Source organism: Neovison vison, chromosome 5, assembly GCF_020171115.1.
Source record: "Neovison vison isolate M4711 chromosome 5, ASM_NN_V1, whole genome shotgun sequence".
Lineage (NCBI taxonomy): Eukaryota > Metazoa > Chordata > Mammalia > Carnivora > Mustelidae > Neogale > Neogale vison.
The window spans coordinates 69,927,856-69,941,630 of NC_058095.1; the positions used below are offsets into that span (position 1 = coordinate 69,927,856).

Genomic DNA, 13,775 nt, shown 5'->3' on the forward strand with positions numbered 1-13,775 from the left:
GTCTGAGGTTGGGCCAGTGCCATCCACCCTTTCTTTACCCTCTCATCCAACACTGACCGTGTGGCCTGCCATTCACCAGGAACGTCCCTGACCTCAAGGTGTTCATAGTCTAGTAGGACTATACACAGATGCCCATATAAGTCATGGCTGTCCTGTGTGGTGTCAAGCCACGGGTTGCCCAGGAAGGTAGGGACCAACGGGAAGGTACCTAACCTTAAACCGGGCTATGTGGTTAGGAAAGCCTTCCTGGAGGAGGTACTATTGCTAAGTGCTTTGGGGTTTGGGTTTTTTTTTTTTTTTTTTTTTTCGGTCTGCTTTTTAAATAACTGCTTTGCGCCACATGCCATTAGGTGCTTTTCACATACGTTGTCGTGTTTCATTTGCACCAACAACCCTGTGAGGTAGGAAATAGCTTCCGCATGTTCTCGATGAGTAAGCTAAGTATCAGAGGGGAGGTTGCTTGGCCAACTCACTCAGCCAGGATTAGAACTCTAAGTGGTTCTTAAAAGATGATAGAAGAGATGTTAGGGAATGGGAGGTGAGTCTGGCGTCCCTGGCAGAAGAAACAGCAAAGGCAAAGGCACGGCAGTGGGAGCTGCTGGGGCACGAAGGTGTGTAATGCTGGAGTGAGCAGAGTGGGGCTTGAGTCATGGAGAGCCTTGAATGCTGATGGCAGAGAGCTGGAGAGCCACAGCAGGTATGTGAGTTGGGGCAGCATCCCACTGCAAGGGGCACCCTTGCCTGCCTGTCTCCTTTTAGGTACCTGGTGACCGGCATACTTTCTAGATCTGGTATGTCTTTTCCTGCTTCTGACCTCTGGAGACAGCAGACAGGCTGGCATCAAGCATCAGGGAAATGCCCAACACATAAGCCCCCCGGGGGCCTCCTGGACCTCTCCGCAAATCCTGCAGTGCCCATCTCCACTGTCCCTGTCCATAAAGAGGTTGAACGGCAGCCAGCATCTGCCCGTCAGTGGAGAGTTCCCGCTCTTAGCACCAGCTCGCTGAGCTGCCTCCAGGGACGGTCCTGCCCGCCTCCCCAGAGAGTCAGCACTTCCGCTGCTGCCTAATGGCTCTCTCGGCTGGAGACGATCCTTAATATTTAGCCCGCGTGGCAGAAGCCTTAATAGCAGCAATTCTCCCTCCCCACTCCTGCCTCCTGAGCCCCAGAGACAGCCCTGCTCACCTTCTGAGCTGACCTCCCCTGCCCCCAGGCATCAGGCAGAGGCCTTTCTGCCTGCTCTGGGTAATATCTGGAATGCACAAGCACCCAGCAGCCCCTTGCCAGTGGTGTTTTCTCCTCTGGGATCCAGAGATGCCCTGTGAGAGTATTATTAGTGTGGCCTCCATTTTAAAGATGAGAGTAGTGACACTTAGAAGGGAGCCACGATGAAGACAGATCATTTGAGGCTCAATCTTTCCTCCTCCTCTTGGTTCCAGGAAGTGGCCCGTGTTACCTCACACCCGCAAGACCTTTACCACCTCCGATCTACCTGGATCTCTATCCTCCCTTCTCTTTCTCTCTCTTAGATCCCATCTTGGGGAAGCCTCCATGTTCCACCACCACTGCCCTTAGTATTTACTAAGGACGGCATTCTTCTGCACACTGAGTAGGCTCCACAAGGTCAGGATTCAACCCCTCTGTATCCCTAGCACCCAATATGGGGCATACGGGCCCTCAAAAATATTTACTGAATGAGTAAATGAGCAAATGGGTAAGTGGATCCCTGTGCTAGTTGGGAGAAGGCTAGTTGCAGTAACAGACAAACCCTAATATTTCTATTAGTTTATTCTCCATGCCTGAGGATAGTGAGTTTCCGGTTGGTGGACGGTTTCCTTCATGGGGTGAATGGCCTTAGTCTTCCCCTGTGACCTCACTACGGTCCCCACGCCTGGAATGGGTGCATCACTCCTACTCACATTCCATTGGCTAGAATTCAAGTCATGTGACCTGCCCAGTTGCAAGGGAGGCTGGGGAATGTAGTCCAGATGTGGCTCTGCGGCCCGCTATGGGTTTTGTCGACTCCAAAGCTTCCCATTAGGGTTACTCTGTTGGTCTGCTTAACCACCAGCGTCAACCTTTACTGAGCCCTTCTCATGGTTGTAAGTGCTTTTCTCGCATTGGCTCATTTCGTTTGCATAACATCCCTGCGCGGTGGGCATTATTGTCCCTGTTCATAAATGAGGAGGCTGGGGCTCACATGTTCTGTGAAGGGGCAAAGCGCACTCAAGGACCCTGCCCTGCTTCCTTCAAGTCTACCTGTCCGAAGTCTCTCCTAGAAACACACCACCGGTGTCCAGGGGAGACTCTCCTTCCCAAGCCTCTGCACAGGTGTTTAAGCAAGCAGACCAGTGTCTAGAAGAAAGGAACTGTATGCAGACTGAGCAGCAGTTGCTGGCTTCCCTTTGCCCTGGTCTGTGCAGGTTTTTGCTCTTGCCTGGGATGGGGTGGGGGTACATTTCTCTGAAGGCTCAGCACTCTTCCATCATTTCAGCTATCCATTTTTGGAGGGTTTCTGTTCCTCACCACCTCCCCGGCTCCAGGCCTGTGCCGTACCCCACCTGTGGCTGGTGGGGTAAGGCAGGACTGGCCCTCCGATACAGCGAGAAGGCATACAACGTGGTCACAAACTGTTGGCTGTCCACTCTGCATTTTGTCTCCCAGCCCCTTATGATTGGCAGTTGCTCTCCTGCTGTCCTTTCTGCCACTTAGCAGCAGCCCCCTGCCTCTCACCCTGTGCAGAGAAAGGACAAATACCCCTGGTGTGAAAGCTGCAGGCAGAGGCCAATCAGTGCTGTGATCGGGTCTGTATGGAGGATAGGATAGCTCTGGCGAGTGGCATCCTCCCGAGCCAGGTAGCCCAGACTTCTGGAGGAGGTGACATTTGATTGTTCCTTGAAGGCAAAGGCCATAGTTTGTCAGATTGAGAGATGGGAAGGACATTCCAGACAGAGGTAACAGCTTGTGCAAAGACTGAGGGAGTCTGCCTTCTTGGCTCCTGTCTCTGCCTTCACCCCTAGAGCCAGGTTTGTTGCCAAGACCAGTGACCCAGGTCCTTCCAGCCTATGCTGAAGAGGGAATGTCTCCCAGTCTGTGGAGGAGTAGAGGAGGCACGAGAAGAGGCAGAAGAAGGAGGAGGAAAGGACACCACGAAAGGAAGAAGGTGAGGAGGGAAAAGGAGCAAATATTGAGAAGGCTGAACACCTGCTGAGGCCCTGAAGGGGCCTGGATCTTTTTGCTGTCACCTCAGGCCTCTTTTCTTCTCCCCTTGTTCATTCAGCTATGGACAGGGTGGCCTCCTTGTTCTCCATCATTCACATATCATGCCTCAGGGCCTTTGCACTGGCTATTTGCTCTGCCTCTGACTCCAGGGCTCTCACCACAGATAGCCATACAGCTGATTTCTTTTCCCCTTTAGTTTTATCTCAATGTCACCTCTTAATGAGACCTACCAGATTATCCTGTTTAAACTACAAACCATCTCCCTCACATTCCCACTCTCCTTACTCTGTGTTTTCTCCAAAGCACATAGTCACCTTCTAATGACCTGTACACTTTGCTTATTTATGTTTTTGCTTGTTGGCTGCCTCCTTCTCCCCACCTTCCCACAGTATACTCCTACCCCAAGGCTGCACTTTTTCTTTTTCTTTTTTTTTTTTTTTTTTTTAAGTAAACTCTACCCACAGCGTGGGTCTGGAACTCACCACCCCAAGATCAAGAAAGAGTTGCATGCTCCACCGACTGAGCCAGTCAGGTGTCCCCGGATTTTTTCTTTTTAATCTGTCTTGTTCAGTAGTGGATCTCTAGCCCCTGAACATTGTTGGCGCTCAATAAGTGTTGAAATTAATGAGTGAGTTCAGCCCTGGGCAGATTGTGACCCCATTTCAATGACGAAGGAATGGAGGCCCGGGGTCTCGCGGCCACGTGGTGGGGGACGGCCCAGCGCAGTGCGGGAGGAATATCTGCCATCTCTAGCATCCGGCTCTCATTGTCGGAGGGCCTGTCCCACAACAGGGCGCGGGGCGGCGCGAGGGCGCAGGTAGTCATGGTTACAGCGCCTGAGACGCCATGTATTTCCTGCCTTTTGTGTTCGCACGAGCCCCAGCCCCCCACCCGGGCCGCGGTCCCTGATTAGCCGTCACGCTGCCGAGGGGCGGGGCAGCCCCAGGAGCCCCGCCCGGCCCCGGAAATGGGCGGGGCTAAGGCGTGTGGGAGGGGCACCGGGGCGAGGCGTGTCACTCCTCAGGCGTGCACGGCCGGTGATTAACAAGCCGGGCGCGGGTGCGCGCTGCTGGAAAAGGGCGGGGCTTCCGGAACAGCAGCTCTGGAAGCTTGGTTTGGGGGTGAGTGCGCCATGATGGCGGCCCCCGACAAAGGGCGCCTAGTGCCAGCGGCTCTGCCTCTTGTAGTTTTCTCTGGCCCCCCCGGTGTCTGAGAATGAGGTCTGAGTGGGCCAGCACCCGGTGGTCTACCCCTGCTGACCTGTCCCTAGTGGCCTACCTGTCCCGTGGGCTGACCATCATTCTCACGCGCTGTCCTGTGACTGGCCCATTCCTCACGCCTCCTCAGGAAGCGTTCCCTGTAGACCACTTGCCCTGTTCTGCTTAACAGCTCGTCTCCCTTGCAGTTGTACCTTTATTTGCGCCTCCTCATGCACCAGACAGAACGCCGTGGGGTAGGGGGTGGGGGGGCTTGCCTGAAGACTGGCACACAGTAGGTGCTCAATTTGTATTGTTGAATGAATCCATTCATCAGGCTGCCCCGAAGTCCTCCTTGGCAGGCCCAGTGTTGGATGCTGGGACTTGGGAGAAAGGGAGACAGATGCTCCTTCTCTTCCAGACACAGAAGAGCTTGTGTCCACGGCCAGGCTGTGGGGTGAGTGTCTGGCCTGGACCCCAGGCCAGAGGAGCCTGGTTTGGTGTGTGCCCTTGGTGAATGGCCCACTGTGTTGGCCAGATGGGGAGCCCTGGGGCAGGCCCTAGGAGGCAGGCGAGAAACAGAAATGAGCTGGTGAGGGCTGCTCAGCACACTGGGCCAGAGACTCCTGGGAGGCCCAGATATCTGACTTCCCCTTTGTGGATCACTGCCGGTGCCCTTCCCTGGCTTGAGGGGGTGGACTAGATGAAACCTCCACAGCTCTACCCCCACAGCACTCCCACAATGAAGAGGGAGCTGAAGTCATGAAATCAGTTACACAGTTATCGAAGGATATCCTTTGTGGAGTTTTGATAGACTTTGGGGTAAATACGTTATTCCCCACTAACACCCCCCCCCCCCAAAATACTGCTTACAGCAGAGCCAACAAGAAGATAGTATTAAATCAGAGCTTCATCAACTTTGGAGTTTGTATCAAGGTCAAGTTCGTTTACAGATCTTAAGGGGTGGGGCCCAGGAATCATCCCTTTTTCAAGCCTGTGTGGTTTTGCTGCTCAGAATCTTAAGTCCAGGGGTGCCTGGATGGCTCAGTCAGTTAAGTGTCTGACTCTTGATTTCAGCTAGGTCATGATCTCAGAGTTGGGCTCTGACCTGGGTGTGGAGCCTGCTTAAGATTCTCTTTCTCCCTCCACTCCTCTTCCTCAGCAACCCCCCCAAAAAAGGATGAAATCCTTTTAAAAAAGTAGAATCTTAAGTTCAAATTTTTGAGAAATGGAATAACAAATGTTTGTGTTTCTGAACACATTCAAACCCCTTCCCAAGCTCTAGTGAGACCCCTCTACCACTCTTTATCCCAGACCCCGGGCCCAGATTCAAGTCTAGACTCCACAATTAGAATTGGAAAAATTAAAAAAAAAGTTCTGTATTGTCTTCAGATAAAGTGTGCCTGTGTACCCACATACACACACACTTTGCATTTTGTTTCAGGGAGTTCTCACACCTGGCCTGAGTGGTCTGAAAAGCAGGAGTGACCTGTTTGGGGAACAGCCTCCATGCTGACACTCTCCTGAACCTAGGGCCAAAAGGCACAATTGTATGGGTTGTGCATTGCACAAGGGTTCCTGGCGGAAATCCAGCTAAGCTGTGCAGACTGGCATCTGGGGTGTCTTTCTCTATTTTGTACAAAGTCATCATATAGCATGCCATAACCCTCATCTTCACTTGACCGCCTCCCTCCCTGGACAGCTCAGGTTGGCGGCACTGATGAAGTTACAGAAATTATGCACATTATTGCTGACTAGAAGACCTTCCATAAACTCCATTATTTAAGTTGCAACCAATGACCCAGCAGCCCTCACCCACTAATGCTTGGCTCCTGGTGCTTCTAGAATCCTGGGCTTTTACTGAGCAGTGGTTGGAAGCTACCCACAGGCTTCACTTGGGATAGGAAAATGGTCAGGGCAGTTAGGACTGAGTCTCAGCAGAGAGTTGGGAGGAGAATAGTAGGTAGGGGAGCACCTCTTATGTAAATAATTACCCAGTTGACTGAATGACTCATGGGGTCCATTCTGTATATCAGGAAAACTAAGGCTCTGAGGTAGGTGGTCATTGGGGATGGAGAAGATCTAGACTTGATGGGCAAAAGCTCTGGAGTGGGCCAGAAAGGAGGCCAAGGAGGGGGAGGGGCAGTCCCTCTGGCCATGCCTGACTGCACCACAGACCCTGCAGCCAGCCTTCTGGAAGCCTTCCTTGACCTTTGGACTGGTGAGAGGCCTCCTCTGGGCTCACCCAGCCCGGGCTTTCCTGTCAGAGTGCTGCCACCCGAGCTTGGCAGGCCTGTTTGTGCTGTCTCCCCAACAGCCTGCCAGCACCCCAGCACTCAGCCTAGAGCCGTAGACCCAGGGCCTGGCACACGGTGTAAAATGCAGCTTTGTTGAATGAACGTGTGATAAGTGGCTGCCGAAGTGGGCTCAAGGCTCCTAGCAGCTTGGCTTCTAGACCACCAGAGGAGAAGGCCTGGCACGTGGGGCCGGTGAGGGCAGCCAGACTGGGAGACCTGGGGTGAGAGGAGCTGGAGCAGGAAGGAGAGGCTTAGGCCTGAGGTTAGACAGGCCAAGGGGAGCTTCGGGCACTGGAGCCGACCCGAAGGGTGAGTTGGCATTTCCTGTTTGCCAAGGTCTCAGCAGCCACCCTCAGTGACCTCCCATCCCAGCTCAGCCTGCCGGAGGGCAGCAGAGCCCAGACCAGGAAGCTCGGGGAGGCCAGAGGCTGCCAGACACTGAAGCTGAGCTCTCCACAAAGGGTTCCTTTCTCTACTGGAGACCCTGAGACCCTCCCCACCTATAGGCTGTGCACAGCCTCTTCAGGGATCCTGCCCTCTGGGCACTAAAGATGTCAGGGGTCCATGATGGCTTAAGGCCCCCTCCCCAGGCAGCAATCTCAGTCACCATCAGGAAGGGGGCACACACACCCCACCCACCCCTTCTCTTCTTCCCTGCTCGTCCCTCCTAGCCTGGGCCTAGCCATGCCCTCCCTGAGCCTTTCACCCACAGGTAAGATTGAGTCACTTCATGGCTCTCTGAACAAAGTCCAGCTCCTAACCTGGCACCTGGCACTCCACACACCTGCCCCCCCCCAGACTCTCATGCCTCTCAATGTGTCTCTTGGGGTCCCCTCCAGCTGGACACCATGTCCTATTCCTCCGTGTGCCCAGTATGGTCTCCACAGGGCCTGGCTCAGAGGAGGGCCTTAGAGTACTTGATGAGTGAGTGACAGCCTGGGTTCCCACAGGGGCTGACTTCCTGGAAGAGTGGGCAGGGGGTGGCATCTGGCAAGGCAGACCTCCCAGGAGGCCTCCTTACCTCCCAGGGGAGCCTCTACCTTGGGGCACAGTGCTCAGCTGCCTTGTCATCACGGAAGAGCCCTCCATGTCCCCCAGTGCTTGCATGAATCCCACCCACTCTGGAGAGTAAGGAGGGCCCAGGCCACCTCCGCTGGGGCTGTGGGTGATTATTTAAGAGCCTGTGGGTAGGCCTATGTGTCCTCGCCCCTTGGGATGGGAGCTCCAGGGTCCCCACTTGAGGGCATTCTGGAGCCTGGGACATTTAAGAGCCCAGTGCAGGACTGGTGTTGGGGGGTGCCCGGGGTTAGGGGGTGCAGCATGAGTGAATGAATGAGGGGATGGAGAAGTGCTGGGGGGCAAGCTGTGACTGTACCCATGACTTTGCAGCTGAGCCCCAAGTCCTCAGGCCGGGCCTGGTTTCTGGGAGGGCTCAGGAAGGGCCCCATGCACACACAGAGTCCGTGTTCATCTCTTCCTTCCTTCACGCATTGGCGAGCACCTGCTTTGTGCCAGACTGTTCCAGGTGCTAAGTAAGGGCACAACGGTGGTCAGCACACACAAAAACCCTTATCTGTGAAGCAGATGTGTGAATGGGGGACCCTGAAAAAAGCAGGTGAGCCAGTGATGAAGCAGGGAGCTGGGATGGGGGCCAGGAGGAGAGGGCTGCTGTAGAGGCTGTCAGAGCAGGCCTCTCTCTCTGGGTGATGGGCTTAGCCAGCAAGAACGGGGTTCTGGTCACCGTTATTAACAGCATCCCCAAAGCTCTGCAAAGTTCGTGCTGTCCCTAGAGGAGGTCTGTGGGGGACACTCTCCTCCTACAGCCCCGTGGCTGCTTGTGGCTCTGGGAGATGACGTGACTCTTGGGGACAGAGCTGTCAGGTGGGGGGGTGTCATCCGGGTGTTGGGAACCCCAGGCCCAGTTTTTGTGGCCCAAAGACCGTGGGGTCTTGGGGATCCAGGGAGGAGAGAGCCCATTCGGCTGCCGAGTCAGGGAAGAGTTTCTAGCCTGGGGTAAGAGGTCAAGGAGGGTTAGAGGAGGCAGGAGAGAATTCCAGATGCAAAAAGCAGCGTTAGCAGAGGCTTGGTCAGAAAGCCCTAAGGGAAAGCACCCTCTCTAAAACCAGCTCGATTTGGGGTCACCTCAGCGGGGGAGCTGCCTTGCCACATGTGGGGGTGGCCGGAGCTCACGCTCGGGTGTGTGTCCGGGCGTGTATACCGGGGACCCGGTGGCCACCAAGGGACAGGGCCTCCTGCATCCAGGACAGCCCCGACCCCCTCCCCCACACCCTTGGTTCCTCCCCTTCCCCCTCCAGCCCCTCTGGCTCTCAGGAGCCAGGACAGACAAACAGCCCTGCTTCCTGCCCAGCCGCACCGCCTGCTCTCCCTGGGAGGATATTTTCCCCCAACTCAACAGCCGCCACTTGCAGCTAAGCAGAAGGGAAGTTGGGACTTGCATTTTGCCTTCCTCGCGCCTGTAATCAGCCCCACACAGCCCCCGCCACAGGCGCCCATCAGTGCCGTTTCCGGAGACTACTTCAGATACACCTGCTCGCGCTAAAAGGAGAAGCAGTAATCCATCAAAACAACCCCAGGCGCAGGGCGGGAGGGGCGGGAGGGGCCGGGACTTAGTTTCTCCTCCCGTTGGACTCGGGGCGGCCACGGGCATCCGGATCACGTGGCTCTGTGGCGTCTTCCTCGGGCCTCAGTTTCCCTCCCGGTCTGTCAAAGGTGGTGGCGGCAGGGGTGGGGGTGGGGAGGGGTTAGGGGAGGGGGGACACAAGCTCCCAGCTCACGCCTCTGGGCCTCCTCCCTCACCCCCCACCCTCATCTCTCCCTTTCCAGAGACATTATAAATCAAACGGCTTAGAACGTAAGGCATCAAAAATTCTGAAACCTTCATCTATTATTAACGCTGACAGTAAATTCCCCCTCCGAGCGTTTTACATAGCAACTGTTACCAAGCCTCGCTGGTGGAGCTGAGCTCCAGCCCCGCCGCATCCCACAGCTCCGGGTGGGATGGATGGCAGCCTCACCCCAGCCTCTCCCCAACCTGGGCACCTGCTGGCGGCTCCCCCGAGGCGGGGTGAGGGGGGATGGGCAGGAGGGCCCTCAGCAGGGGAGGCTGTTGGCTTCCTGCTGAAAGGGGGTCCGGGTTGCTCTTGGGGAGCCCTGTGGGAGGTGCCTGGCAAACCTCAGCTCCTGCCCAGGCGGATAAGAGGGGCCCCTAAGGCCCTTCGAAGGCTCCAGGAGCCTTCCCCTCCCTGCCGCCCTGATGAGAGGAGCCCAGTGAGATGGAGGACGGGAAAAGGCTTTGTAAACTGTAAAGGGCCGTGCAGATTTGTTTACTGACTCACCCACCTGTCAGCTAGACGCTCCTGAGTGCCTGTTTGTCTGCAGGCGGTATCTGGGCACCGGGGATTTAAAACAAAGACAAAAGGCCCAGTCCCCGTTGCGTCCGGTTTGGTAGGAGACAGACTTGTCAACCCCTAATTGCATTGAGTGCGATAATCAATGTGTGTTTGGAGAGCAGGAGCGGGAGGGGCAATTCACCAGATCTGGGGGAGGGAAGGGCTCTTCACCGGAGTCAGCCCCTCGGCAGGGTTCTGAAGGGTGAATAGGGGTGGGTTGGCCTGTTGTGGATAGAGGGACTAACATATGCAAAGGCCTGGGGAATGAAGTGGATCCCTTGGCCAGTGGATTGTAGGCTGTAGTGTTTTGGTGGAGGAGAGGACCTGGGGGAGGGACCAGGGGCCAGAGGGTACAAGACCTTGGATGCAAAGCTCTGAGGTGGAGTGGTTATTTCAGGGGAACTATGGAAGATTTTAGACTGGGGAGGAACAAAGTCAGGTTGGGGCCTACAGGAGAGTCATAGATGTCCTCTCTCTGGTTCCAGTTTAGGGGTGCTGGGGCGGGTGAACCGCTACTAGCTGCTGCCATTAGCCCTCTCGTCACCATCCTGGAGAGGTGAGACCACTTGCCAGGCATGAAGCAGAGGCCATTCTGTGCAAGCTGTTATGAGGCACTTACTGTATGCCCAGCCCCACGTTGGGCCTGTGGTGGGCTCTGCCATGGGGAACTTGTCATCACAGTTGGGGGACAGATCAGTACGGATTCCATGAGGGAAGCAAAGCATGGACAAGGTGTGAGGCCCTGGGGCCAGCCGGGGCCCAGGTGAGGGACTGGGGGATTGCCTAGAGAAGGATAAGCCCCTGGGTGGGAGCAGGGGGAGCCTACAGACCGCTTCCCGCAAGAAGTTCTCTCCCTTGCTCCGTGCTGCTCCAGAAAGCAGGACACAAACGGGGACGCTGACTTCAGCCCAGCCAAGAGGAAGCGTTGATTGGCAGAGTTCCCCCCTAGTGACGGATAATATACGTTCATTGTGGAAAATTCAGCAAATAGACAAGAGGCGCAGGAAAATAAGGCTCCCCTGGGACCTTTACCACCTGCCAGTGGCCGGGTCCCATTTTGGGGCCCATTGCTCCAGAAGCAGGCAGTTACAGATTTTTTTGAGACAGAGTGGCATCATATTCTTGCTGTGTCCCTGTGGTGACCTGCTTTTCTCACTTAATGCACTGGGAATAGTTCCCCATGTCCTCACATATCCACGGGTGAAGTTTGCCAAGAGCTGAGCCACCCGGAGGGGACCCAGCTGACCTAGAATGTCCAGTGCTTGTTTCGGTGGCAGAAGCCTCGGCTGTCCTGCTGCCGCACCCAGCGCCCAGTGCAGAGGCTAGCACCCAGTAGGAGCCGAGTGAACAATTCTAGAAAGAACTGAGCACTCCATCCCCAAAGGTGAGTGAACAGGAGTTGGGTGGAGCCCATGGGGATGCTACAGTTTATTTAGCTCTGGGGTTAAATTGAGTCTGGGGGTGAGATCTGTGCTTACTTCGGGTAGAGGGGTAGGGGGTTCAGGGAGGGCTTCCTGGAGGAGGCGGCCCATGGACCATTACAAAAGGGAAGGAAACACATAATGGTCCATTCGCTCATCTAACAGACACTTGCTAAGGGCTCCTCCCTCCTGGCCAGAACCCTGTGTGGGCAGGCCTGGAGACCTGGACAGGGTTCTGCCCCCACAGTGCTGTCAGGTTTGGGGGAGAGTGTCCCAAGTGCCCAGGACACATGTGTGTATGTTCAGCACTAGGGTGACCAAGAGGTAGACAGTGAGGGCCCAGTAACTCTGAAGAAAAGTTTAGGAACCAGAGATGCAGAGAAGGCTTGGCATCAAGGCCAAAGTCATGCAGACTATACCCAAAAGTTTGGCTCAGTCCAATACCCCCTTGGCCTTTTGGGAGCTTCTGGATGCTGGGGGTTGATGACAGCTCAGTTGGTACCCTGGTCCCAGGTTTCCCTGCCTTGGAGAGGGCCCCCTGCAGCTCAGTGCCCACTCCCAGAGTTCCCACCCAGAAGCCATATAGCTTCTCAGAGCTGGAGCTGGAATCCAGCTGTGTGGCCCGGGGCAGATCCCTTAATCTCTCTGAGCCTTGGTTTCCTCAGCTGTCAAATGGTGGCACCATCCACCCTGCCTGGCCCCAACCGCCCAAGACCACACTGAGAAAGGCTCCAGGGAGAAGCCTTCACCTTCCAGAATCTGGGGATTGACTTACGAGAGTGGTTCGGCCACAAGGTATGGCTGTAGGCAGATGGCAAGAGGAGCCCTGATAGATGACCCCATCCCCAGAGCCTCTGGAGTGTCCTAGAACTGCGTGCTTGAATGGCAGTGGCCCACGGCAGTGAAATAGCATGTGTTTCAGAGTCCTGGGTTCAAGTCCTAGCTCTCCCACTTCCTGCCTGTGTAACCTTGGGCTAGTTCTTCACCCTCTCTGTGCCTAGTGTCCTTATCTCTGCACTGAGGATAGTGACAACACCCATGTTGTCTTGAGGGTTTAGAGACGAGATCTGTATGTGAATGGCCTCATCATAGGGCCTAGCCAGCTCATGAAAGCTATGGTTGTTTCTACAGTTGCCCCGGGCAGTGGGGGTGGCAGACCCCCTCACCCGTCTCTCCGGGCCCTGGCACATGTCCAGCTACCAGCTTCTACCTCTGGAATCACGTGGCACCAGTCCATCCTCCAACACGCACACTTGGCTTTCTCTGAGCCCCTACTATGTGCCCAGCACAGGGGCACGGGGAGGGAACCAAAAGCGGCAGGTCCCGACGGGCGAGTGACCGATGTGACAGTGGACGGTGGCAGGGGGCAGGGAGGGAGACCGGGAAGCTGTCTGTTGGAAAGCCACAGCAAGAGTTGAGAGTTGGCGATCTTGGGCCGAGGTAAGGAGGCCCGCTAGCTTTGTGCCAGGCAGACAAGGATGGGGAGGCATACCCCAGGATCGTGTCCGGTGTGACCGAAGGTTGGGGGCCAGGAAAGAGCGGCTAGGTACAGGGAGCGCCTCAGGATATTGAGTTGCTGGGGCATGAGGTTTGGGAGCTGGGAAGGTGGGTGGAGGTCATCCCCGAATGCCAGGCCAGTGAGGTAGGAACATTGTCTCCCGAGTGCCAGGGGTCTGAGCCGGGGGAGGGGGGGTGCTGGGAGAAAGACAGCAGAGTCCGAGGAACAAGGGAGGGCAGGGGAGGCAGAGTGGGCTCAGGAGGTGGGCCAGCAGGTGCAGAGGGAGGGGAGGGAGTACTTCCAGTGCCCAAGGGCCTGCGGGCCGAACCAGGAATTCCTGAATGTAAGGATGTCCCTGAACCTGGGACTAGCCACAGATTTCACTCCCAGCCCCGGGGCCCTGTTCCTGGCTCAGGACTGGGAGTACCAGCACCCACAGTCCCTTTCGCATGTGCTTCCTGTGTGTCCTGGCACGATGGACAGGGTCCTGCCTCATGGAACTTACAATCCTTGGGGCAGATGGACCAAAGGTGAGTCACCAAATACATGAGGGAGGTGATTTCAGAGAGTGGTAAGAGCTGTGGGGGTGGAGGGCTCCCCTAAGTGGGCAGTCAGGGAGGGTTTCCAGGAAGAGGCGGCTTTTGAGCAGAGAAGATATAGGGTCCTGGGCAGAGGGAAGAATGTGTGTGCAAAGGCTTGGAGGTCAGGGCCTCATGTGCACAAGGAGCCAG

At 55.8% G+C, this 13,775-nt stretch overlaps 1 protein-coding gene across 5 annotated transcripts in view; it reads left to right on the forward strand.

Annotated features, from left to right (window-relative positions):
- The window catches only part of RAI1 (retinoic acid induced 1), a 118,327-nt gene that overhangs the window by 61,510 nt on the left and 43,042 nt on the right, over positions 1-13,775 (forward strand). Inside the window, exon 1 of one of the 5 annotated variants that reach the window (XM_044249293.1) lies at positions 3,138-3,163. The exons of the other annotated variants lie outside the window; for them this stretch is intronic. The gene's annotated coding sequence lies outside the window, so the exon portion shown is untranslated. Of the gene's footprint in view, positions 1-3,137; positions 3,164-13,775 lie in introns of those variants that run through there. 5 annotated transcript variants of the gene reach the window in all.